The sequence below is a fragment of the Anas acuta genome, chromosome 4, assembly GCF_963932015.1.
Source record: "Anas acuta chromosome 4, bAnaAcu1.1, whole genome shotgun sequence".
NCBI lineage: Eukaryota > Metazoa > Chordata > Aves > Anseriformes > Anatidae > Anas > Anas acuta.
This window is the reverse complement of record NC_088982.1, coordinates 45,893,699-45,921,440: the sequence shown is the minus strand read 5'-3', so window position 1 is coordinate 45,921,440 and position 27,742 is coordinate 45,893,699. Positions and strand designations below refer to the sequence as shown.

Genomic DNA, 27,742 nt, shown 5'->3' with positions numbered 1-27,742 from the left:
TGGCCTTCCAGTATGCACTGTTGCACCTGGACCTGCAATGCTTTGATGAAATCTGGTTACCATTGTCTTAAAATATTCAGGCACAGCATTACAAGTCTTTTCTTTGTGCACAGCTGATCAGTGGAATTTCCTAGCCAAGAAAACTCAGATCATTCAACTCCAGTAAACAGAATTCCATGCTCTGGTATAAGTGGATCAGTATTAGTAATTGGAGTCCTATAAAAACTGGGAAATTTTCTTTGTCTCCAGCATAAAATACATTACTCATATAGACAATATCTAGCTCATTATTACAGTACAAAACTCTTGTAACGCTTGAACCCCCAAATCTACAGATAAGGAGCATACTATCACAAACGAATTGAAATGTATCCACTTCTTAAATCTGTCTTTAACATGATAAAAATAACACAGCTATAAAAAGGCTGTGTTACTGTTTCATCTGCATTAAAGGACTATTCAGTGCATTTTTGCTTGTTCTGCAAGAATTTGGATAACTCATACCACTAATTCAGTGTACTGCAGAGACATCTGGTCAACTGACTGTCTAGGCATACACAGAAATTTGGAGAGGTAGAAATACAATTTTAACTCATTACTTTGTCTTGCTTTATAGAAACGAGTTTTGGAAAGCGTCATTAAAATGTTGTAGGCAATAAATATGTAAATATTACATTCATCATATGACAAATATAAGCATAAACTATAGCAAGCTTGAGAATTTTCAACATCCTGAAGCTACAAGCAAGGGTATATCAGTATATAAAAGACTATTTGCAAAAATTATTTAAAGTATATGAAGAAAAATATTTAATAGTCCACGCCAACTCATTATCTATGAAAGGGCAACGCACTGTAATTTATTTTGTGTACTTATTGCTAGAAGAATAAAAATAGGCTTAGGATATTTTAGCAAGTGAGATTTTTAAAAAATAATATTCAAGTAGGTAAAGTTCATAAAAAGACAATGCATATAAAGTGAGTAAAAAAGATTGTACAGTAAGTTTTTTGCATGATTCAAGTTTTTTTTTAAATAAAAATTATTTTAAATAACATGATAATTTTATGCGTTCATAGCTTTTTAGATTGTGTCTGTTTTTTCTTTGCAAAATAGTTATACTTTCATAATTCTTTTGTTATGGGAGAAGTTTTGTTCATAAATTTTAAAAATGAATTTTCATATACTCAAAGAGCTGGTTGTCCCTTTAGAGAGGTTGGTTTCATTTTATTTTAAAGTCTTGAATTTTTATTTAACTGGAGAAGTTTTAAAGCAATTTTCATAGAAACATTTACCCTCAAAAGCTAGAATTCTATACTTCAGATAGAAATAAGAACAGAGCCTGTAAGATACTTTTTTTTTTTAAGCCAAAAAAAGATCAAAGAAAGGATCTTAAACCCCAGCATATGAAATTTGAAAATGTAGTTATGAAAGGCAAAAAAGAGTTTGAGGAGCAACCAGATACAGGGATCAAAACTAGCTTTAAATCCTTCTCCAAATGCCTCAGAAAGACAGAGCCTGCTACTGCATATAACGTTGACCGATATTCATAGTATAAAGACAATACTGAGAAAAGATCTTTGCAGTAATCTCATCTTAAGTGAATTATTTGAATTGGCATACTGAGGAAGAAACTGCTGGGGTCCTGACTTGGGAAATCATCTGCAGAAGAGAATACAACTAACCCGGTAAACACTAACACACCACCTGAGCCAGTGCTCAATGACAAATTTTAACAGAACTCAGTAACAAAATACCCCAGCTATTTACATACATGCATTTTCTATGCATGTAAACACCTCAGCACAGAAATGCAGACAAGACCAGGGATGGAGGGGTTGCTTTCCCTCTGATCTCCTGATTCACCTGAATTTTGGCTAGGCTGAGTTCTGTCAGCGTCCTTCCCATTTTGGGGGTAACCTGGCATAGCACATCTCAGATTTTCTTTCGAGCCATACCCCACAGACTGTTCCAATCTTCCCTGTTTACTCAGTTCTTCTGTCTCCTGAATAAGTAGTGAAATGGTTCCAGAGCTCCTCACTCCTTGTTTCCTGACTTTCAATCCCCATTGCATTATGTAAGCATACTTTGAAATCAGTAGCTGTATACACACACAAGTGTATGTACACACAGTACAAGGCTCTTCTGCACCAAACATTAATATTGCAGAAGACTGTAATCCATTGCCCTTTTCATTCCAGTCTTGATATTCTTCTAAATTTCTGTTAAAAGACATTTTGTCATGTTAGAATTCCCTTTTCACCATTTACTTTCAGCTGTCCTCTTCATATATATTATGTCAGCCTACAATTAAATAATTAACTATGAACTAAATGCTGTATTCCTTCTTAAATGAGTTTCAGAATTCAGATCTACTTTTATTTCTTTAAACACAGCCCAGCAAGATCCATTGGGATGACATATTGATTATGAGCTCACTTGGTGTGGATAGTCACAGCTACTGATTATGTACTGAAAAGTATATATGCATATATTACAAAATGTAGAAAACTTCATTGCAAAACTTCCCTTTAAATCACATAACTGCTTTTGAGCAACGAATTTTTAGAAAACTTTCTGGTGCTCAGTAGTTTCTAAGCATTCTAGCCTTTTTAACAATTTTTGACTATGAATAATATAACCCTAAGAGTGAATGTTTTTCATTAAGAGTTTCTCTTGCTTCTTCACTACTTATAAAAAAAAATTACTCTTACTCAGCACAGGGAGGGAAAAAAAAAAAAAACTAGAATATAAGTGGCCTTTCAAATAATTATAATATCTGCATATTCTATACTTTGATATTTGACAGCAAGGAGATGCACAAGGTCAGAGTCCTTGGTTGGAAAGTTAAGGGAAAGTTAAGCTCCCTAAGAAGGACAAAACATACCGAAATTGCAGATTAAGAAATAAATTACAAATATGAGAAAAATAAAACAAGAAGAAAAAGGCAAATACAAATTTTACACACACAAATTCCTAGTCTCCTCTGTCCCACACCTTACAACTATTGCAGGAAAATGCAATACATTATCCTTTGGATTCCAGACTCATTATTCTTCCACAGGTGTCATGAAAAATATTCTGCAACTGCATAATTTCTTTAGCATTCTTTTCTTTCAGTTGTTCTCTGCTTAAAATATATTGGCATTCTCCAGTTTAATCAGTTATGATTTTCTTTTCAGCTGAATTATGAGTGTTTAAATGGGTGGGGCATGAGAGTGGTGGGGAAACTATCTGCATTTCACTGCACACTTCAGCAAAAACTCTACAACCTAGCAAAACTAATGAACCCTACTAAAACAAAAGTGATATCAGCTTAAAAAAAAAAAGGTCGATTTTACTTTTATGCTAAAAAGATTACTTGAAATTTTTAGTATAGCTTCTATGGCTTTGGTGGGAGGCCTATCTTCTACAAATCTAATTTTTGTTGTGCTCTGTTTGCTTGCTTTTTTATCCTCAGAGAAATGAATAGATAAATTAAAGAAGATTCAATGATATTTTCTTTTCAAGACCTTTTTCGTTAGATCTTTTGATCTGAAAAATCAAAACTGTTTCTCTCCTAGGGTCTTCTAAATTTTCTTTAATTGTTCAATTATTTATACTTTCCACTGCATAAGACACTATTGTATTTACATTGTTACTGACAAAGTATGGTTATGTTTCCTTCCTGGAAATGGCTGCATTTCAGACATTAAACTTTACTGTATAACATGAAAAATTTTATGTATCTCTCATTGATAAGGCATTATATGTAAATCATATGATTGCTAATTTGAATAGGTATAAATACTCAGAAAAGTGTTGTACTGGAAGAAACATACTCAATTTCTGGTGGTTGTTGTGGGATTTTCTTTTTTTTTTTTTGGCAGGGGGCGTCTGATAGTTTCAATAACGAGAAAGAAGTTTCAATATATATGAAATATCTGTGCTAAAGATACAATTATAATTCATTAATTTTTCAAATCAGCTGTCTTAGCAGTATATTTGAAGTCAAGTTTAACATTCCATACAATTTTGCACATGCAGTGCTCATTTTAATATGCTGCCATCACTGATAGCTGCTTTTGCAGGCAGCTGGAGTCCATGTAGTAGTCCATGAAACGTAGAAAAATATACTTCCTAATTTATTGTCTTTAGCTTCACTGCAAGATCGTAAGACAAATTAGATTTTCCAATTCTCTTCAGGGAAAGCAGTGACATTTTCTGTTATCCTTTAAGCACTTAAGTAGATGAAGAACAAAGAATTCAATAAGCAGTAGTAGCTACGCCATCCAATATCTAATTACAAGTGCAGTATTTAGAGGTACAATGCTTCTTTATTTTCTAAATTTTCCACCTAATGGCAGATTTTATAGGCTTTTAAATGTTAAGGGGTGGCCATTAAGAAGAAAGAAGAGCACTTCCTGAAATTAAATATTTTTTTTCTGTATTTCAAATTTCTTTCTGAAACTCACATCGAGAACACCGAATATTTTCCTGGTGCTAATCAGATGAGGCCTCCTGAACTATCTACCCTTCTCTCTTCTACAGAATTTTCCAATGCTCTTGGAAATGGAGACAACGCTCAACATGGTAGAACAACTCATCCCCCAGATTCTTTTTTGTTATTTATTAGTCTTCAGAACACTATGGAGAAACCTAAATTCTTAGTAACAATAATGGGATTTTTTTTTTTTTTTTTTAAAACATCTTGAGGTGTAAATAGAATTACATGTGGGTTCTTATAAACTTTGCGTTCATCCCAGAGTTGAGCATAACAGTCAGAACTCATAAGCCACATTTCTGTGAATGTTTTACCCAACTGGGCAGCTGAACTCCACCACAACCACTTGGAGCTTCCTGTCCTCAAAGAAAATGAGGGAGAAAAAAAGATGGAAAGGGCTCAAGGATTGAGATAAGAACAAGGAGATCACTCACAATCATCATCACAGGACAAAATGTTTAAAGTATGAAAAAATGGAATTGCAGCATAATCTCTACAGGAGCCCCAAAAAAATTACAACATTTTCCTCGCTTTTGTGAGGAGCATCGTATTTAATACCTGACAATCACCTGAAATAAGTATTTCGACTTCCCAATAGTAACTACCAATATTTAATTTTCACTTGTTTACTGCCTTGACACAGAGAAATTTTCAACTTAATCTGCAGCAGGTGATAAAACTCTTGGTGCTCACTAGAAAACCTACTTGACATCTCATCGTAATAGAAAAAAATGCTGAATCTGCTGCATGAAGGCAAGCTCATAGCTGTCACAGAAAATCAATAGGTTCTAACATTTTCCATCTCCTTCCTTTCTCTTCTTACAAAGTCCTATAATACAAGGAGGAATGTGCCCATTTAAAAGGTTAAAAATATATATATATTTTTTAACTGGTTTAAGCCTTGAAGGAACTAAAATTATTTTCAAACTATGGTTGGAAACAGACATTCAGAAACAAGGCCCTCATAGCCTGATGCTCTACACAGGGCCAAAATATTAATGTGAAGGAGAGACAGTTTAGTGTCACTTACAGTCACATTGAATGAGAATCATCAGAAGTGTGATTTAATCCAATTCAGCTTGAATGATATTCATTAGGTGGTATATTTATATTGTTTGTACTTAGAATATTTTTTCCATTTTTACTTTTAATGATTACTCAATTAACTCTGGTTAGATGCCTAACGAAGTGAATGATATAGCAAGCAAAGGCAAATGTGCCTGACTCCATCTCTGTGAAGCACATATTAAAACATAAAGGGGGATATTAGTTTCAGTCAACTATATATAGAGCACGTCAGCAGCAAGATCATAGTGCCACAGCCAGTTTGCTGCCTTAGTATTACCAGACTGTATATCCTGTATCAGCAAACATATTTAATAAATCTTCATGATTAACAAAAGAATGTGTCACCAGACTCACAAAACTTGTTTCTGACTTTTCCACAGTCAGTCTTAAAGATGCGTGTAGTAGTTTCTTGATCTGCCAAAGCTTATTTGCATTTTGGAATGGCTAATTCATTTGATGATGAAAAGGGAAGAGTGCTGTTATTTAGCAGCTACATGTATATTGTAGAGCATTTAGCTCATCTTCTATGACACATTAACTGCTCAACCTGGTTGCACAAAGACTTAAAACAAGAGTATGAAAAAATACAAAGAGTGGTGTTCCACAAATGGATGCTTTGTATTTTCCCCTTTTAACTGACACTCTTGTAGCTTTCTTATGGACTACCTATTCAAAAATTTACCGAGACTGTGTGATTTTACTATCCATGCAGGAGTCATTAACTGAACTACATGAATAAAAGAAGATTCTTTATTGAACTCAATTAATGACCTGCCAGCTATAGACTTGTGAATAACCCTAGCATTCACAAGCATGCTAGATCACTTCTCAAGTTCAACAGCAGCCTGAGTTCAAAGAGAGATCTGACTCTGAAAATGGGTTTGTGTGAATGAAAAGTATGAATTTCTTAATCTTTGTAACTAATAGCAATACTGTAAGTAAAAGCAATACTGTTAATATTCACTGCCTATATGACAGAGCAGTAAAGTAATAAAAGACACTCACCATTGGAATCGACAAATAAAACATGGCTCTGTGCCTTTAACTGGTACTTTTTTGTTGCCACTGCTAATGGAAGAAGTACTGCAGACTGTAGTCCCAGAACATTAATAAATATATTTGTGCTCCACATTTTAAATTTTTCCTTGTGTGAATCAGGAAATTCTGACACTCAGAATCTGATAGTGAGTTACCCCGTGGCTTCTCTTTACCCTGACTTTGTCCAGAGAACACTGGGAAGCAGGAAGGGTGGCAGAATGCGTTTATCATCTTTACAATTACTTGTCTACCTGCACAATCAAAAATTTAACTATATAGGGCAACAAACTTCAGAGTCCTTTCCTTATCCTTCCTCAACAGCATTGCTTACAGGAATTTATTGGTAATAGTTATTAATAACAACAATAGCAATATGCATTACAGCACAGAGAAAGAACGTAACCAAAGGCATCTGCTAACTACATTTAAATATTTCAATTTATATAAATAACTTAAAAGAAGAAGTGAGTTAATGGAGTAGATATTAAAAGTTTTAAATTACCTTGATTAAAAAAAAAAAAAAAAACTAAAGAATACTTTTGCAACAATATTACGAGCATGTATAGCTAACCACCACATAACTTTTACATTATGTAATATACCTATATCATACATAAACCATATATATGGTTTATTTTTGTTTTATTTATTTTGTTCAGTTGGCTTTTTAATCTGGATGTCTTCTCTATATTTTTAGTGTGATTTTATATTATTCCCAACTCATTAACAAATCTTTAGTACTTCAAACAAAAGAAGTATCAAAACTTCAAATCTGAAGAATTATCAATTTAAAAAAAGGACACGTGCAAGAAAATGCATTAAAACTATTAGGGTCTTCACCATGATATCACTCTCCCATGGAAGGTTTTCTGTATTATGCAAGCTTGTCAATAAAGCAGCACACATTTAATCTCTCTACTTAAAAACTGGTTGTCTTATTCTCATCTTCTGGGCTGTATAGGTATAAATGACCTGCTGTTTCATGTTACAGAGCTATGGTAAAAATATTCATCAGCTTTTCATGAAATTATTTGCATTTCTCTGAAAGCAATCTAAAAGTAACTAACTTAAGCATTCAACATCTTTTCTGAAGTTGTTATAAGCTAGTAGTTACATCCCACCTCCCATTTCACCCACATGGGTATGTTAAATACGCTGGATATGTTAAGAGATCTATATAGTGTTATTTTAAAAATGGATACTACAAAGAATCACAACGTTACAGGAGACTGATTTCTCAGGAACTATAGAATAGATACAATAGGTCTGAAACCCTTGTTCTCCGGGAGGGACCTCTTACAGCATTTCCATGTAGTCAATATTGAAATGAATGACACTGAAACATTCTACTCTGAAGCACTCACTGATGTAGTGAGTATTTAATAGAAAAAATCTTATCCATATTTTGTAGCAGTTCTGTATCTATAAAAAAAATATTCCCATTGCATTACCAATTCAAACTTTTTATGCATCACTGCCCTTTTCTTCTAATAGTTTTGTAGCACACTGACTTGAAACAGAAATAGTTAGACTGGGTATTTTAATTTGTAAAAGTTATTGCTTGAAATCAAAGCAGAAACAGGTTAAGCAGTGAATGTATGAGGAATACAATGAAATATATGATAGAACATCTTAAATTTCTACTGATTTCTTTTTGTTCATATGCACTCTTCATTAGAAGGTCACACTTTGCTGCTGACAGCAAAAGACAAAGAAATTTGTCTTTTTTTTTTTTGTGAAACATAATAAGTTCCAAAATGGGAAGAAATTTCAAAAATGAAGGTGAAAAGGTTAGACTTTGTCAGCAAAACGACTCACATTATTTTCCTCCTTTAAAACTCAATTTAGTGTTATATGAAAGGTATCTAACTGACAATAAGCATTATATTTCCCTTATATTCCACAGTTACTGTGCTTTAAATATACAGAGGGAATAAAAGCAGTAGTAGGAGAAGAATGTTTTGGTCTATATACTTATTTAGTCTGTGACTAAAACTATGTTCCTGATTAACACAATTTAAGCATATACCATTGTGCTAATTAGATTCTTTAGTAAAAAAAACAAAAAAATCTTTAGTTTTTAAATAAGAAATTGGGGGGAGGGGGGGGGGGGGGGAGGGGGGGAAATGCCACCTGAGGTGTAAAAAAAAAAAATTATTATTATTTCATAGTTCTGAAAAAATGGGGATATTTTGATCAATGCATAATCAAAATGTGTTTTTTTGTTGTTCTTGTTGGTTGTTTGTTTTTGTTTGTTTTTAATTTAGATTTAGTTTAAACATAGATTGGAACCAAATCTAGACTAATTCTTAGTTGAAACCATGTAAATCTATTTAATTTACGAGTTGTCTTTTTCTTTAGGCAGAGATGTCTTTCTTTTCAGAGCCTATAGCACAACTAGTTAGGGAATAAAATACTATCATGCATGGAAGAATCATCTCTCACAGCAAATGTAATTCACAGAATCACAGAATCATCTAGGTTGGAAGAGACCTCCAAGATCACCTAGTCCAACCTCTGACCTATCACTAACAAGCCCTCCACTAAACCATATCCTTAAGCTCTACATCCAAACATCTTTTAAAGACATCCAGGGATGGTGACTCCACCACTTCCCTGGGCAGCCCATTCCAACGTTTAACAACCCTTTCAGTAAAGAAGTTCTTCCTAATATCCAACCTAAACCTCCACTGTTGCAAATTTAGCCCATTCCCCCTTGTCCTGTCACCAGGCACATGAGAGAATAGACCAACCCCCACCTCGCTTCAGCCTCCTTTTACCTGTAGAGTGCTATAACGTCGCCCCTGAACCTTCTCTTTTCCGGGCTGAAAAATTCCAGCTCCCTCAGCCACTCCTCATAAGACTTGTTCTCCAGACATCAGCTTTGTTGCTCTCCTCTGGACTCACTCGAGCACCTCAATGTCCTTCTTGTAGTGAGGGGCCCAAAACTGAACATAGTACTCAAGGTGCGGCCTCACCAGAGCCAAGTACAGGGGGACAATGCACACATAGATTAAATCCTTTTGACCTGCTGCAGCTGTGCCTGTGGGCATGTACTAAGTGTACATTGATTAACAAAGAGAACATCTTTCACCTTTTTCTCAAAGATTTCACTCAAGATGAACAGGACTTCAGAACCCACTGACATTGCCAGGTATTTCTCACTTCACCATAATGCTTACACGTGTAGATTGAACCACTGATGCAACAGACATTTCTTTTAGAGAGAATGAGTAGAAATCCAGTTTAAGCAAAGATGACAGGACAACTCAGTAAAAACAGGTGCTGAACCCAAATATCTATTCTCCTCATTAATTCCTTCAAAACAATATATATTTTTCAACAGTCACATGGGTCACCTGAGTTAAAGTAAAAAAAAAAAAATTGCTACAGATTAACTAGATGAAATTAAACGGGTAACTCACAACTAACCATTTTTTTCCATAAAAAAAAAAAAAAGAAAAAACAACAACCATGGTGAATGTTCCAAATTCAACCATCAAGATGAAAATCTTCTCTGCTCTTTGAAATGACACAGTCGGTGCTCTATAGTCTTCAATGGAAAACAAAGCTGTTAAGATATCATCTGCCCTGTTAATATTTTTCCCTCACATTGATATAGCAACTAGAGAACAGAAACAAAACCAAAAGCAATACCTAAAGGATCTGGAGGAACTCATGATACCTATTTTATGCTTTTGAGCCCATGTACTCTTCAACATCCCCATTAATATACTCTCAGTCCTTTCCTTTGTTATTTTCTATTGTTATAGTAACTGTGAAATACATAATAAGAAGCCCTGGAGTAAAACCAAGAGCTGTGATCAAGCTGAATTCTAGGATGTACAGATACTACTATGTCTTCATGAGAGATGGCATGCCATCATTGCAAATGGGAATGGGCTAGTGTCCCCAGTCCGGGGTCTTGCCTTGTTGATGTCAGTTACAATCAGGGCCATATATTGGCACAGTTAGAAGCACGTGCTAGTTTCAACAGAATTTGTCTTTTTTCTTCAATACAATACATGAAGTTGTACGCTCTGGAAGACAATGTTCCAAGAGCAGCAAGGCTATAAATTTACGCACTTACTGCAAGCACTACATAGATGAACTCATAAAATAAAAACCTGTTGAAAATATTATTTGAGAATGCCCTGTCATGTTTAGAAGTTATGTGAATAACCACTGGTTTTACCTTCTTTGTTATCATACACAACAGAATGGTGTATTTGTTTAAATATGATAAAATACCAATAGGATTAATTGGTTTAGAAGAAAGAGATAATTGTAGACTGTTGTGATATTTTTTCATATTAAAACTGATTCAGTTTTTGCTTATCAGTAAACCTGTAGGTAAAGTGTAGACTTCCAGTTTAGATTAGCCTAGAATGATAGACACATTCCATGCATATGCAGCAGCACAGCTATTAAACTTTCATCAAAGTCCAAAAGGCTCACATAAATTATTCTCAATGCAATAGCACCATGCCATAAAAAGAAAAAGTGAGGTTTCCTGGACTGTAAAATGTTTCTTTTCTTTCTTAGATATCACAGAAGCAATTTCACAATAGAAAATAACGAGGTTGGCAACACAATAGTTCTTGTTTTTAAGGAAATGAAAAAATATTTTTTAAAGGAAGTTGCTACTCTACTTTTTTCTTTGTAGCATACCTGATAGCATATGAATATAAAAAGAAACTTGTAGTTATCCATAAATACATATTGAAATTCAGAACCCATATGAGCTTTGGGAATCTTTTAGCTTTCCTCTTGGTCTTCCCCTACTTTATAAGCACATCAACAGTTCATCTTCTATAACTTCTAAAGATGTAGTTCCATTTTTCTACTCCAATTAGAAAACTATGTTGTATTCATAACTAATACACTAATAGGGTTGTAATCAAATCTAGTAGGTTTCGTTAGTTTGATTTCAAAATGCTAAGAGGCTACAGTTAACTGCTACTGAAATAAAGTAGGTGAAACACTGTGTGGTAGAGAAAAAACATAAATGAGTACTGTAGTTACAGAGGGTTTTGCTTTTCTAAAAGGACTAAATCCCTTGCTCCTTGTCAAGTCTTACAGAATTGAAGGACTACATCTAGAAGCACAAGTCCCCGTTCAGTTCTGTAGGCCATCAGTATCATGGTTGGTACCATGGTTGATTTGTGTTTTGCTAACAATTCTGGTTTCTTCTCTAGTTAGCAAAGTAACTTTCATGTTGATCTCTCTAATCTTTTGTTGATTAATCAGATACATTCTAAGGATGAAAGTTGAGGTAATATATAAAAACTTCATAAGACAATCTGAAACTTTCATAATACACTCTTTCTAACTGATGATTCAACCATGTGCCTGAAATGGAGGCAAGGTTCAAATCCAACATTCACATGGACTGCCTGAAAAAATCTAGTATGAAAAACGTTACTCTAGATCAGAGACTTGAAATGTATTCTTCCATACCATAGGGCAACACTCTGAACTATGTACAACAAAGCCTCAGAAGTGTTCTCTACGTTTGCTGTTTGGGACAATTCAGAATGAAGAACTTCCAAATCTTGACAACTGCTATGAGGTACATTTGTTAATCATCAGTCAGCCCTAAGCATCAGTGAAATATATGTTTCAATAACTAGAACAAAGAGTACAAAACAACAGTCTTACACATGTATTTATAAACTAACTAAATGATGCATATGTAGGTTCTCTTTTCAAGCCAATGGACAATAGCACAGAAGATAACCCCATATATCCTCTGTAGAATGATGTATGTTTAAATATGGCATTTAATACCCCCTAAAATAATTCAAAATGTAAATAAACCCCACCTATTTAGCCTCAACAAAACAGACTGTCTCTGATTCTCTATAGATGTTTCCATATTAGCAATGTTCTAAGAACTTCTGAGAACTGTGATAATACAAAGTAACTAGAATAATTTGGATTCCAAGATTTATAACCATCTTACTGCTAAAGAAAAATGATTATGCTCTCAGAATGCCAGAAAGGGAAAGTAATTCACAGGAGAGAGGGGAGAAAAACAAAGTAAAACTTCACTCATTTTCTGTTTTCATTTATGAGACTACTTTACAAAAAGCGCCATCATGATTCTTCATGTTTCTGGGTTTCAAATGACCCTCAGTACAGGCTTCTGAAAGGTTTGAAGTTTTTAAACTTCAAGCAGAATTAACTTTTCTAATTATTACAAGGAGGCCAATATATCTGGATTTGCTTTTCTTTTATTTTCAGCAAGCACTGGGATCTTCCATCTACTTGCTTTTAAGTATTATTGGACATTTCTGAAAGGGTGGATGGTGAATGAAAACTAAAAGGTCACCTCTTGGTCATACAGCCAGATTGCGGCTGAGTGAACAACCTCACCTTACTCATTGCACTCATTGTCTTGGCTAAGGTTCAAAACCAAAGTGGAGCACAAGACATGTTCTGAATAAGTTAGGTTATTACTGTCATTCTACCGTAGTATCTAAATAATCTAGAATAAATCTGACCTCCACACTGCATTGGCTAATAGAACTTCTCTTTTTTCTGTTCCCATTCTGCCGTGTTTATGTTATGAGCCATAGGAATACTAATTCCTCAAAAACACCAATCTATTTGAAATAATGTAGCTCCCTCCTAACCAAAAGGAAATCAGAGGAACTGAGTTGTATCAGTAGGAATAATTTATTTTTGCTGAGATCTATTCTGAAATACCCCTCAGCATACAAAGGAATTTATATGTCAGGATTTAATCTTTTATATTACGCAAAATATTTTTGTCCCCTTTGTGGAGAAGTTAAAAATGTTTCAAGTTATTGATAGCTCACAACAGTAAATCTTTTAAGTCTGATTTTCATTTGCTCTTTAACAAGGTAAGAAGTCCTTAAAATAGGCAGAAATTCAATTTATCAAAATGCCCCAATATAAAGCCTCAGTGAAGTTTCCTGTTACAGTATCAAGTTAAGTGTTCACAAACTTAACAGATTCTGTGAGGCACCCAGAGATATTAAGTCTTAATAACTTCAGAAAATATTACATTTTGGTGCATCTAAAGTTAGACAGGAACTAAACAAGTGCTTTGGAGACCTACATTTTAGGCTTTACAAGCCTGTTTCGCATATACCCTTGCATGTGTCTGGCAAAAAGTAATACGTTAATAAATAAGCTTTAATCTTCCAACTTAAAGGGAAAGGGAAGTCATATTTAGCTCATACTAGAACTCTCGTAACACCCTACCCCCGCCCTGTTTGTTTTTTTTTTTTGTTTTTGTTTTTTTAAACCAGAAGAATTCTTTTCTTTCCAAATGCAATAAATTGTATGATAAATTGTATGTAAGTAATGTGATAAAAAAAAGCAAACCATAACAATGTCTCTTGTACATTATTGTGTAAAAATGTAAAACTGGAAGCAAATATTCTACTTCAATTTTACAGATCCAGGGATCCTATTCTAATTTCCTGCTCCTTTCCTTCAGCTTTAATATAATTCTCTTTTGTGCTTAACCATCAACAACCCTCTTGCTTTATTTTATCTGCAAGTAATTTCATTTTAAAAATTAATTTTTTTTTTAGCGTGCTTTCAGTTTTCAGGAAGTTGCCACTGGCTTTAATAGAAGGAAAAAAAAATGGTTTCATTAGCTATAGTGAAATCTGAATTGATATTTTTTGCAAGGGCAAAAATGTTATGCTTGAATAACATTCCTGGTCAGATACTTCCAATATCTGCCATATTTTCCAATTGCAACATTCTTCCTCCTCACTCAGTTGTGACCAGAAACATCAAGGTTATATTTCTGTTTCTGGGTACTTTTCAGAAGATAATGTTCCCATTAGCCATGTTGTTACTCACCAGAGAGAGGCATCAGGTGCAATCGAAGTGGGAAGTAGTCAATAAAAATAGTTCTAGGCTTTATTCTCCTCCTCAACAAGTAACTGCTTGTACCTCATATTCTTCTCCTTTGAGTTACAAGTTTCAAGTTATTTCCAGAAGTGAAACTCTGGAATTATCCTTTAGCATTGGCACCTGCAATGTAAAGTGTTTATTTGTTAAGAACTTATGGATACTTCCAGAAATAACGTATAGATGACCTTTACTAATATCAGCTCACAGGACCTGGAACTTGATAAGACCTTCAGTATTTTCCCTCTCACATTGTTATAGTTCCTTCTGAGCAGAACAAGTATGAAATAGGGAAAAAATCACCAGAGAGAGTGCTCTCATTTTAAAGATTTGATACAAGATCTTATCTTATTTTTAAACAAGAATAAAATGTGGAATAGGAATAAAGCTACTTACATAAATATAAACTGCAAAAGAAGGAATTATTTTCTCGTGTAAATAGTGTTTAACAGTTTTGTGGACAAATTTTAAATGCAATTTCAAAATTTTTAAAAAACATGTACAACTTCAGCATCTCTTATCAGCAGCAAGAATGAATTAATTTGAATTAATTAATTTGAAATATGAAATAAACTTTTTTCAGTTAAAAATGTAGTCCTTAGTATTATATGTCACAAATATATAGAATGATTACTTTTGTTCTCAAATGAGTTTAGGGACTGCTATTTCAGCTGCCAGTATTGTAATACAGATATGCATTTTGTTAAGTATTTTTGCAGTGGTCCTAAAGGTGGCCCTGTTTATTTATCAGCTGGTTTACAAACCAACACAAAAAGTGAAGTTTTCAGACCAGCAGAAGTACAGAAATTTCTGTATATGTTGATTTTGTTTTGTTTGTTTTCATGAGAAGTCAAAAGTTTTCAAATGGGAAATAGTCACTTTAAAAAAAAATAAAATATCTATTTAGTTCAGCTAAAAGACCAACTTTCTATAGCAAAGCATTCTGGAGAAAGATTTTTCAGCCATTTCTGAATGTGTTTGAAACTGCTTTCTATTTAGTACTTGATATTTACTTCATGACAGTAAATGTTGTTATATTAAAATGTAATTTTATTTTAAAGCCACATCTGTTAAGCAGATGTTTTTATAGACATAATTCTGAAGATGTATAAATGGGGAAAAAATAAGAGTACAGTGGAAAAGGAACAAAGTACCGTACAAGTTACTCTTGTGGTCAAAGTGATAACTAGCTCTTCCAAAATAAGCACAAGGTCTTTTTCAATTTCTGTCTCTAGCACCAAGGGACAATTGGACTAGGTCTCTTATCCACAGCCATATAATGAAGTAGTCTAGCTAAAAGCATACACAATATTTCACAGATACGACTGGAACAAAAATTAAAAGTTGAACTTTTATTCCTCCCTTAGAAAAGGGAGACACTGCTTCCAGGCTCAGCTCTGCCAAGTGCACAAGACACCCATCAGGAGTACCAGGTGCATACCAAAAAAATAGAAATTCCATTTCAACCATGTCACTGGCATTGAGTATCCTCAGGAACTAATCCTCACCTAGCACACAAATAAAAATTGCCCAGAAGTAATAAATGGTAGTTTGAAAGGCATGTTAAGGTTTCTACATTCAATCATAAATACCTTTTTATGGTTTATAAGATATGATTAACAACAAGGCAATAGCTAATGACTTAAAAAATGATTTTTCCCACTGTTTAGACCACTGTATTAACAGAAAGTTATGACATTAGCTATAGTCTTGAAAAAACACCCTAATGCAAGCAGAACTTGAAACAAAAATGTATGCGTTCCCTTCAGATATGAGGCTGTGTTAGAAATCTAATGCATGCATGACATATAAAATCAAGAAAACTAGCAAGTATGAGAGGCTCTACTAAAAAGACGAAACAAACCAGAAAAATAAATAAATAAAGCAGGCTACCGTGCAATACTCTGATGTATTATCCAGTTACACTATTTACTTAGGTAGTCTGAAACCAAATCAATATGAGCAAATTCATAGAAACAAACAAAAATTGATATGAGTTTCCTTCAGGTTTACAAATTCACTCATCAGGAACAGTGTTAAACTATTGGCATTAATTCCCGAGCTTATTTTTCCACAGAACAGGCAGCAATAAAGGTAGCCCAGCTTTTCAGGGCACCTCAGCTCTGTTTAAGAGCCAGGAGTAAGAACAACTTTTTTATTTTTCTTCCCCTCTCCTCTCCAAGTCCAGCCACTTCACATCCTCGCTGCAATTGCCAGCAAGAGGTGACAAAGTGCAGTATGGATCACCAGGCTAACTACCAGCCGTACAAGACCACCCACTACTGCACTGAGCCAATCCAGCAGCTGTCTGAATGTCTCAACACTGGATCTCACCTAGGATGAAACAGAAGCACCTGCCAGCCAGTAAATTGATGGAAACAATGTCATGTTATAGACAGGTGACAGCAGGGAACTGTTTACTTAATTACACTTTGGAGAGGTGTCCAATTGATGTTTTATCGGCCAGATTCTCAGTTTGGTTTTATTTAGACACCTCCCCTCCTCTTTTTTTTTTTTTTTTTTTCCTTTTCTCATTCCCAGGTACATATTTGAAATCTCATGGTTATAAAAAAAAAATAGCTGGACAGTCACTGGAAAGTCCATAAAAGCAGTGGAACACCCTGTAATTTCCATACCTTACATGCACACATAAGCGCTCAACTCCCCACACATCTGACATGTCTGAAATCCTTTTCACCCTTTTAAAAAACTACTCTTCCATCAGCACCAGGTACAATGTTTCTATGGTGGTTCTGGCCGCTACATTTTTCTATCCCATACCATTTGGTAACCAGAAACTTGGCAGTCCTTACTGACATTCCTCTGAAGGGCCTAATTTTCTAGGCATTTTCTGAGCTTACCTAGCATATGAAGTTCAAACTAAAACATACTGAAAAATGGCATTGTAACCATGTTCTACTAACTTTGGCCCAAAAGTACCAAGTCTTAAATTATAGGCTTCTTCAGCACATGGACATAAACCAATCTTTCCCCTAATCCCAAATAACGACCCAACTGTGAGACTATGGGTACTTCCTCCAGCTGAAACCGGTCTGCCAGGAACACAGCAGTATAAAACTTGTGAGAACAGAAGAGCAGGTAAGAGGGACTCTCCACACCATTGCCTGCTGGTCAAGAAATAGCAGAAAACTCAGCTCAAGTTCCACATTCCCTTGCTTGCTTTTGTGTTGCACAGTAACTAAAAATATAGAATAGAAATAGATGAAAGTAGAATTATATACAGATGAAAATAGAAACAATCCACAGAACATTAACTAAAACCACAGGACCCTGCCTTTTTTGTCAAGCAAGGTTCAAAGATAAAAATACCCTAGTTCGTGAATCTGCAGCCATGAGTTAGCTACATGAAATAGCAGAAGTAACTCCAGGGTCAAACTATCAGAACTTACTGGGTTTGCCTAGATACACCTAAATAAAAAACAACACCAACAGCCACACCTAAATAAAAAGCAAAACCAACAGCCACACCCAAGAAATTCTAAAGTCATCACTGTGCCTTGTCTTCAAGGAAGTTGCCTGCTGTGGGACATCCTTGGTCCCCTAATTCCCAGGCAGGAAACCAGCCTGAGATGTGCCATGCTTCCTTCCAGCAATATCCTCAACCCCTCCATGTGGTATCAGGATTTGGAATGGAGTGTTGCAACAGAGAAAGTGGTGCATGTTTAGATTCTCCCTTACACAGAAGAGGGAAGCAAACGTAGTGCACATTTATGTCAGAAATGCTTCCAGAAACTGCTGTTGAAACACAACCACAGTAGCCAGACATGTAAGCAACTTTATACCTCAAAGAAAAGAAGATAGAGGGAATGATCATCGGCTTTTTAAGTGCCACCAACTGAAAGTTGGATTTTGAAACTGAACAACTCCTTAAAATGTTGGCCTTGTAAATTCACAGACTCCACACTGGTCATCAAGGAAAAGATCTCAATCAAATGCAGCTTATTTTTTCTTAGAAGAGTATGGTTGAGTCCATTACTGCTGATCACATTTCTTTGTATAATATTTGAAGAGGTGAGTGTGTGAGTTTTTTTTTTCCCTTTCCCCATCCTTTCAAATATTGGTCTTCATGTATCTGAGTAACTAATTAAAAGATGTTTGTTTGCTTGTTTTTTCTTTTTATATCTAGATTTTGAGTAATTACAATATCTAGGATTTCCTGTAAAGTATTGAAAATTCCGTGCAAATAAACTTGCAAAGATCAGTTCTTTAGCCTTCATTTCAACCCTAGTACCTTGGCAATTAAAAAATAATTAATTAAGCAAAGCAAACATAGCAAATACGACTTGGGTGCCATAAAAGGATAAATATACATGTAAGCTACATCTAGAGCACCTTTCATTACTGTGGCTTGATTTCTGACAGTTTCTTTTTAATCTGACATCTGAAAAAATACCTGTAACCCATCATGTTAATTGTGGTTCCACTTCTGAATGAGGATTCAATATTTCTAGCAAATAAATATAGATGTCTTCCAAAGCTATTTCAACAGCACTTCTACAACTTTATCCACAGCATTTCAATTCGTTACATGTTAAGTAATCTTCAATTCCGTTATCCCTGCTCTCACACACACACACACTGTACATGTATAACAATTACTTTGAATGATTACTTCTGAAATCCACAGCTCCATTTCATCCCCATATAGGACAGTCATTTTCATCAACTGTTCTTAAGCCCTTTCATCAAATACTACAAACTTTCTTCCAAACTTTAAATCTAATTATATGTTTAAATCAATCTTCTTTTCTTCCTCCTCCTCCTACTGTCGCAAGAAAGTAACAAGCTTCTTACAAGTGGTGAAAGGGATGAATTTGAACATATATTACTTAAATGTCCAGAGAATGCCTAGGATTGGTGAAAAGTGTGTACTGCTTTCCCTTTTTGTTACAATTTTCAAACTCTACAACGAGAGCTCAAAATAAGCATTCAGAATGTAAGGGTAAGAAACTTCGACAAGACAAAAAGCAAATAATGTGTTCTGAGGAGCTGAGAGCAGCTTGAAGTGTCATGCACACACAATTTTCAGAGAATATATAGCCCTGCAGGAAACACCTATTTAATTAACTTGATTCTGAAGAAAAAAATATTAACACTTGAAATAATGCAGGCACTACACAGATTCAGAACAGTAGGAGTCTAAACTGGGATCATTTCATTTTCTACCTTTTCCTTCTTTCTTTCTACCCCCTATCACAACCCCTTAGGCATCAATCCACCAACTTATATTTCTGCCTCTGTGTTTATATGAATGTCATGTCTCTGAATATAATAAAAATCTAAAGAACACTAACAGAAGTAATCTGTAACCCTACTATTACTTGCTTTTTCATGTTGTCTCTTTCATTTCCAATCATATAAAATCATATGCAATCAGATCTGAAGTTAAGAGTTGGTAAATAAGGATTGTTCAGGACCTGAATTATGATAATTGATTTAAACTATGTGAGAGAAAAAAAAAAAAAGAAAACAAAACCTATACCAGATTAGATTCTCAATTTGGACTAAAAACAACATTATCAACATTAAATATTAATTGATTGTTAACTTTAGTATGAACTTTAATGTCTTGGATTCTGAATTTACCCAGAGGAGAGCTTTGTATTGAAAACCTGACAATGTTTTGTTTCAGAAAGATAATTTTTACAGGCAAATTACTAAAATAGTTAACCATGCTAGAATTGCATGCATTATATTTAGGAGTTTTAAAGGTTTTCTATAGGTGACCATGCCTACATCCTAAGATTTTGGTGAAGTTGCTTCTCATTCCAACAGCAAAACACATCTTAAAACACTTTTTCATTAAAAGCCATATCAACAATCTGATAACTTTTCTGTAAGATGAATCACTGTGTAATTCAATGCTAGCTTTTCTGATGGGTATCAGTTTGGCTCTTTTGTAAACAGAAGATGGAAAACAATACCAAGAAAGGTACACAATGCCAGACTGCTATAAATGTAACATCATTTATATATATATATATATATATATATATATATATATATATATATATATATATATATATATAAAACACAAACATGATACATATTTATGTATCTGAACAAACATACACCTATATGTACAAGACTGCAGTATTTCTAAATAAAACTGTTTTGTTTTTGTGATTGTTTGTTTTGTAGAAAAAAACAAACAATTGTGAATTGAAGAAATGCCAACGGGGCTTTTTTTTTTTTTAACAATAACTGAAATAAAATTTTAATCTAAAAACACTAGAAGGGTCAAAATTCTCTCAACAATTTATTTTCAAAACACTACCCATCTTACTCACTGTTACTGGTACTCACTGTTAACAAAGATAAGGGTTGACAAACAATGGTACTGTGGAATATAGTGTTTACCGCTGTGATGAAATATGACAAAATGCAGTACTAATTAAGCCAACACAGAAAATACTGAATATGCAAAAATATATTAGCTAAAATTTCACACAGTTAAGAGTATGACTGCTGGATATTTTGGAGAGAGAAAAGGTTTGCAAATAATCCAGAAAACAAAACAGAAGTTCTATCTACATTGAAGGTAGAAATGAAAACTAAAATTGGATTAGTTAACCTGTACAGCACTGAAACTACTTGAATTGTTTCTGCATACAGGTAAAAGACAATATCTTAATTATACAAGAAAGCCATCTACACATCTAAAATGGAATGAAACAGAACAGGGAGAGTTTAAGAAGCGCTGTAGAAAATAAATGCTGAAGGTTTAAAGAGGCATCATCATGATTCTTTTCATAGGAATGCAGAACACCTTAACAAGTTGCTTCCTTTGCGAATGCTTTTGTTTTCCTGTACGCCTTGTCTAAGACTAGACTAAAGCTGTATGTTCAAGAGATGACAGCGCAGTGTAGTCCTGGACTTGGATAACCTTGTATAACAACTCTACTAAAATCAAGAAAGAACAGAGAGAATACATGCATAACTAAATAATTTATGCTAGTGGAAGAGACATTTATGTGATTATTGTAGACAAATAATCAACTAGGGAGGAGGAAAGGTGGAGGAAAGGCGGAGGAAAGGTTCAATAATGGTACTGTGAGAAAGCTTTGCTTCAGGGTTTTCAAAAATTAAACTGACAAAAAAAGCCACTGTAGTTTGACAATAAGGCATCTATCAACAAGTTTTAAATGTTTTACATGATCCCTTTTTGTCATGACTTGCATCTAAAAAGTTAGTTTGTTTCTAACAACTCTGGTAGCTTGCACCTTGTACTTTTCTGAAGTTTGTTCAATTAATAATGTATAAATGTTATCCAAAAATGGGTCAACAAAAAATGTTATTCCCATATGGTAGGATACTGCTTAGAGAAACATCAAAATAGAATTAAAATACTGATCCAGTTCAGCTACATTTAAAATCTTAAGCGTTGCAACAAAGGAAGATTATCCTTTGCATGGAAATTTAAAATTAAATACAGCAAATACTTGGGCAATGAAGTCATTGAACTAAGGACAGCTGTTCAATTGCTTTAGGCAAAGTGAGACAGTAACACAGCAAAATGACATGATCCAGAAAAAAAATATTTCAGTGTGAACAACACTGTATTTAAAGTTGATTTTTGAAATTAAAACTGCAATTAAAAACAAACAAAAAAACTGATAACCACAGAACCCATACTTACGTGTACAACAGGTTGTTATAACTGTTTCAATACTTCAAAAAATTGTCCAAAAAAAAAAATCATCAAAAAACAAATGCAATTAGCAAAGCCAAGACAGATCAAGACCAAAAGACATACAAAAAAGGCCTAACATAGAAGACTATTTCATGTAAAGTTTGTAATGACATTAACACTGTCTTATTGAAAAGAATACATGTAAACTGATGAAATCCAAGCTGTTTGAAGATCACTGTACTTATGAAGACATTTGAAAACAATGAAAGTAAATGGAGGAATGCTATTCCTATAACCACAGATACGAAAACTAAAAACAAGGTTATTTGCTGATTTGTATCAATCTACTACAATGAATTACATTAGGAAAACCAAAGGGGTTACCGGTCATGCATGAAAGCAGCCTACTTCTCCTTGTGCAATACAAACAGCTTCCGTTGGCCTTACTATCAAAGATGAGTGAGAGGTTTTGGATACACAGTTATTTTCCTTTAAACATTTTCTTTTTAAATATGATTTGAAATATCAGCTAACAACAGGGGCATAAGTTTTTGTATGTACTGTGTGGCAAAGATGAGGTCAAGAGTGAAACGAGTTCTCCATATAACATTTGTATTAGCAAAAGCATTGGTGAGTTTCTATTATAAGACTATCAGATGAATAAAAGTACGGAAATCATTGTCGTGAACCTGTTACGTCAGCTTTTGCTATCGCTTACTTTTAAAGTCAATGAAGAATACTGGAACTCAAATTACAATGCATCTGATTTTAGGGACTGTGAACTTCTATAATTGCAACTGATGTCAGTGGAGTCCAAGATTATTCAGCAACAGAAAAAAATCCCACTTCATTCATAAACAAGATTCATCTCTGTTAAGCACAGACTTTTGTCAAAAAAAAAAAAATTAAAACTTACAGCTCAGTAGTGATAAGAAATCAATAGTGACTGACAGCACAGAAGTCCCCATATTCCAAATAACAGATTATTCTGAAAATGCATGGCAAGCCTAAATGAAAATATTTTGACTGTGAAAAGCCACCATGCAAAGACACAAATCATTTTATGTCATTATCCATGATGTTTTGTAATTAGGTCCAACCTGGCTAACAGAATTGTAAAATAAAACATTAATCCTCTTGCAAATAATATGTAAGAAAATACTGACTTTTCAGTCTATATTTTAAATTAGAACACTGAAAATTGACACAAAAACATGAGACTATTGGCTAAAACCTGGATATAACATTTACATTTTCCATTCCACAAGCTAAGTGAATGCTCAGAAATATGTATCTACAGAACTTCCGTACTGTTAAAGTTTTTCTCTCATAAAATGGTAACCAAGAGGTCCTCTTCTCATTAAGAGGAGAAAGCATGTATTGGCACTATGTTAGAAATTGTTACATTTTTCTGTTTATGTCAGGTTTGAATAATGTTTAGCATAAGGGGATATACTAGAAATAGGATTTCTCCCCCTTCCTCTACTATCTACTGTGATTTTTTAAAGTAATGTTTATTTTACTAGAAGCTGTATTAAAAACTTACAGAAAAGAAGTAGTCTTGCTGCTTTGACAGAAACACTATAGCAATTTCATAACACAAACCAAAAATGTGTGACATCTTTCTTAGCCCAAGGAGCTAAACTTTAGAAAGTGAATGTAAGTGCTTAGCTCTTACTGTATGAAGTTCATGCCTATAAAGACTTTCAAACAAGAGAGGAAAGAAGAAAAAAAGACAATCCTTTCAGAACCTGCAGTAATTTCTAGAATTTACTCAGCAGTTTAAGAAATGGAGAAATAGTCCTGAAATGATATCACCTTTCAGTTTATTATATTGTGTTGTACCTTGACAATTATTCATTTCTAAAAGGCTCAGACAAGTTCCATTATGGATTTCAGATTATGTACGTTTTAAATATTTTTCTCAGCACATTTCAGAATAATGTCAGTTACAACTAGATTTCAAGTACTGCACTCACAGAATTCTGTTGCTTTGACATTGCCTGTGACAGTGTACGTGACTAAAGCTGAGAGAGAAACACCTAGGCAAAAACACTTTCATTTTCACACTCCCTTCAACACCATTACTGTACAACTGTATTTGGTGTATCTGTGAAATACAAATGTCTAAGTCCCATTGATGTATTAGTCGTTTAGCTCCCTTGTCTACTCATCTATAAAAGCTCAAGAAATTGCAAGACAAAATGAAATAGAAGTCAAAAAAAAAAAAAAAGAGAGACAGTAGATACTGGCACCACCTGTAGGCCTACTCCTAACAGTGTATGACCTCCATGGATGCATCAGGCTTATCTGTCAAACAAATGCCTCATAGAAAAATAGGCTGCTAGCAGGCCTTTTTTCTCCTTTCCTTTAATGCTGCATAGATTAGCACTGATATATAAAGAGATGGAGCAGTACTATTTCTACAACCTGAGAGGATACTGTGATAAACAAATTAGTTTTTAAGGAAAATCCAAAGCTTCTGAATATAAAAGCTATTGTCATATGCCATTCAAATCCCACGTGATGCTCTGCTTCACCTGATTCCTGTTCTGTTGAGAGTATATCTAAGTTCTACTCCTGCGCACATCTGCAAAGACTACAATTATGCTTCAGTCCACCCCATGAGCCAAGTTCAGCATCACATTTTGAAATATATTTGAAAATAAAATATTAATATATATATATATATATAAAAACAAAGAAAAGAAAAAAAAAAACAAACAAGAACAAATAAGAAGGTCCAAAATACGACTCTAACAGTATGTAAGGAATGCATCACCCTTAGTTCATCCTCTGACAATCTTTAATTTTGTGCCAACTGAAAAACAAGATTTTTTTTTCACTGAGTGGATGGAATGACACTATGCAATCTTGCCAAGGAAAAAAGATAATCCCACATCATAGCATGTAATTAAAACCACATGGTTCCCATAGGAACAGATCAGACAAACAGATAGTTTGGTGATGGGCACAGGGAAAGAATATGAACAAAACTGGGTAACTCAATGCTTAATAAATGTTATCTTGGTTATAAGGGAAAGGTTTACAGAACTTTTAAATACTATGAAGGTATGATGACAAGAGTTGACTTATAGAAAAATTAACTTATGAGTTTTGTATGTTTTTTCAGTTTTTTTTTTTAAACAAATTCCTGATGTTTATGATACACAATCAATTACAGACATTTTAAAAATGATTTTACTAAAGAATCAATTTTGTTTTGTTTGTTTTTCTACAGATCCTTCTTCCTTCGTACTGCTGTGGAAAGGACATTTATTCTACAAAATCAGTTCACAGAACAGTATTCTGCATAGGACTTATTCTATGCAGGCAGTATCTCTTCACCACGTGTCAAATTTAACTGTGCTCCCACTCTATAAGTCCAAGACTTTTAGATACTGTGCTTTCTGCAACAATCATAATTGCTTAAATGAATCTGTGCTGAATACGTTAATATTTGTAGATTGGAAGGAAACATTCCAAGTTCATTCTTTCTGAAAGGTGTTCAGAGAAGGTTAGTGATGGTGGGGAGGGGCAATGGAGACCACAGGACTGGAAGAGAAGAAAATATAGGATAAGTCCAGGAAAATTTGGCTGCCGTTTATATTTCAATTCTCTAATTAAGTCACTCTGTTAATATAATTAAATTATTCTCTTTGAGATTTCTTTAGATTACCATATATTTTCATCAAGACAGCAGTACAACGTTGCTGGAAACAAATGCTGCTTTAATAAGCTAAAATCTATCACACACAAATTAATAAAAATACAGGTATGCTTTGAATATTCTACTCATTGCTTTATCTGTATTCATAAAAGATCAGTAAAGGCAGAAAAATACACACAAGTCTGCAGCTCATAAATTTTGGGGATTCTTTCCTGATAGCATATCTTTGCCTGACAGAAGGGGAGAAATATCTTTGTGAAAATGGGTTATCCACCTACATAATTCTGGCAGAAAGACTGAGCAGTACAGCAAGCCCATCTCAGGAAATGTGAACATTAGTATGCTTTTTAGATATTCAAATCCTCCTGGATTTATGAACTCATCCTTATTAGTCTGTTTGAAGCTTATTCAGCTCGTTTTCCTTCTGCCATGGTTTTCTGATCACTTCTGCTGAGAGGATAACAAAAGCTGCTTCTGACAACACTGGCCACTCTAATCTGAGATGAGCCAAAGCTGCCAGCTAGTACTGGTGTAGAGAAGCAACAGTGTGCACTGGAACTAGCAGCTTAATTTTTCAGTGCTGCTATCTGTGGTACTTATAAAAAGATGAGCAGGAAGACAGAAAGTACAGTTCTGCAGCACAAACTGAGCAGCAAGATGGGACAGAGATATAGTGTCTATTTTGTTCTCATTTTACTACTTTTACTTCAAGCCTTGAAAGTTAGGAGCTGAGCTATAAAATAAAGACTGATACAAGTTTTGTAAATGGTCCCACAAGCAAGCTCCACACAGCCTAGTCTCCTGATGACTAGCAAGGCCTCATCAAGCCATTTCTCAGTCTGATGGTGAGCCCATGTTCATTCTAGCCAACTTCAGACAAGCTGACAAAACAGCTCACCAGCTCAGGAACTCAGTGAGCCTGAGTTCCAAGCAGCCTCCAATCAGTTCCAGACAATTTGACATACTGCTATAAGAGTAGTCACCCTGGAGGTGTTTAAGTGAAGACTGGACCTGGTGCTTAGGGACATGGTTTAGTGGGCAACATTGGTAGTAGAGGGACAGTTGGACCAGATAATATTGGAGGTCTTTTCCAACCTAAATAATTTTATATTCTATAAAGAATTGCCCTACACTTTCTCAGAACAGACCTGAACCATCAAGAGATCTTTGAGAACAGAACCCAAAATACCCCTCAAAAAGTGAACTCAGACAGCCTTCAAGCCATAGAAAACTGTACTGGGTCAGAGACAAGTAAGGCCACAGCTGCAGTATTGACTGCAACCAAACAGAAAACACCTGGGACTCCAGTTAACAGAGAATTTCAACATCTGTTTTCATCAAGGATATTAACCATACCCCTAAATACTCTGAAAAACGCTAGGTAAAACAACTAATATTAACAAGAACTAAGGTTGTAGAATTAGTAGTCCTTCTCTTAGCAGGCTAGTTGGAGAAAAAAAAAAAAAAAAAAAAGAATAAAAAGCCCAAAAGCCCAAGCTATGACAATTTTCATCTCTTCCCATTCAGGTTTCGAGACCAGACGTGACTTTCATTACATCATTCTACAACCATTTTTTTTATTAGGCAGTAATGTATGACTGAAATTTACCTCCCCATTCAAGAAGCTGGACTCAAACGGGTGAATTTTACTTCAAAGACATAGTAACATACACAAACCTTCAGTACTAAGGAGGTTTAATTTAAAATTTCTTCAATTTCTTTATAGACAAACATATAAAACTCTATCATGCAATCAAATTATTTCTTCTAAATGCTGAGAAAGCAGAAGTTAGAGATCATTAGTTTTTATAACATCTACAGCTTAGTTTTTGATAATGACAAGAATACAGTGCACAGAATTTCCATTATTTCTTTTTGTTCTAAGGATAAGATCTTCTGAATTAGCTAGGTATTTGGTATGTTTGATCAGTACTC

General features: G+C 34.4%; 2 long non-coding RNA genes across 2 annotated transcripts in view; one reads left to right on the top strand and one right to left on the bottom strand.

The window, feature by feature from the left end:
• Positions 1–25,517, top strand: part of LOC137856101 (uncharacterized) — a 51,515-nt gene extending 25,998 nt beyond the window's left edge. The window contains exon 3 of the long non-coding RNA XR_011096199.1: positions 25,379–25,517. This is a non-coding gene — a long non-coding RNA (uncharacterized lncRNA). The remainder of the gene's footprint in view (positions 1–25,378) is intronic.
• The window catches only part of LOC137856099 (uncharacterized), a 272,780-nt gene that overhangs the window by 180,424 nt on the left and 64,614 nt on the right, over positions 1–27,742 (bottom strand). Inside the window, exon 3 of the long non-coding RNA XR_011096196.1 lies at positions 14,433–14,606. This is a non-coding gene — a long non-coding RNA (uncharacterized lncRNA). The remainder of the gene's footprint in view (positions 1–14,432; positions 14,607–27,742) is intronic.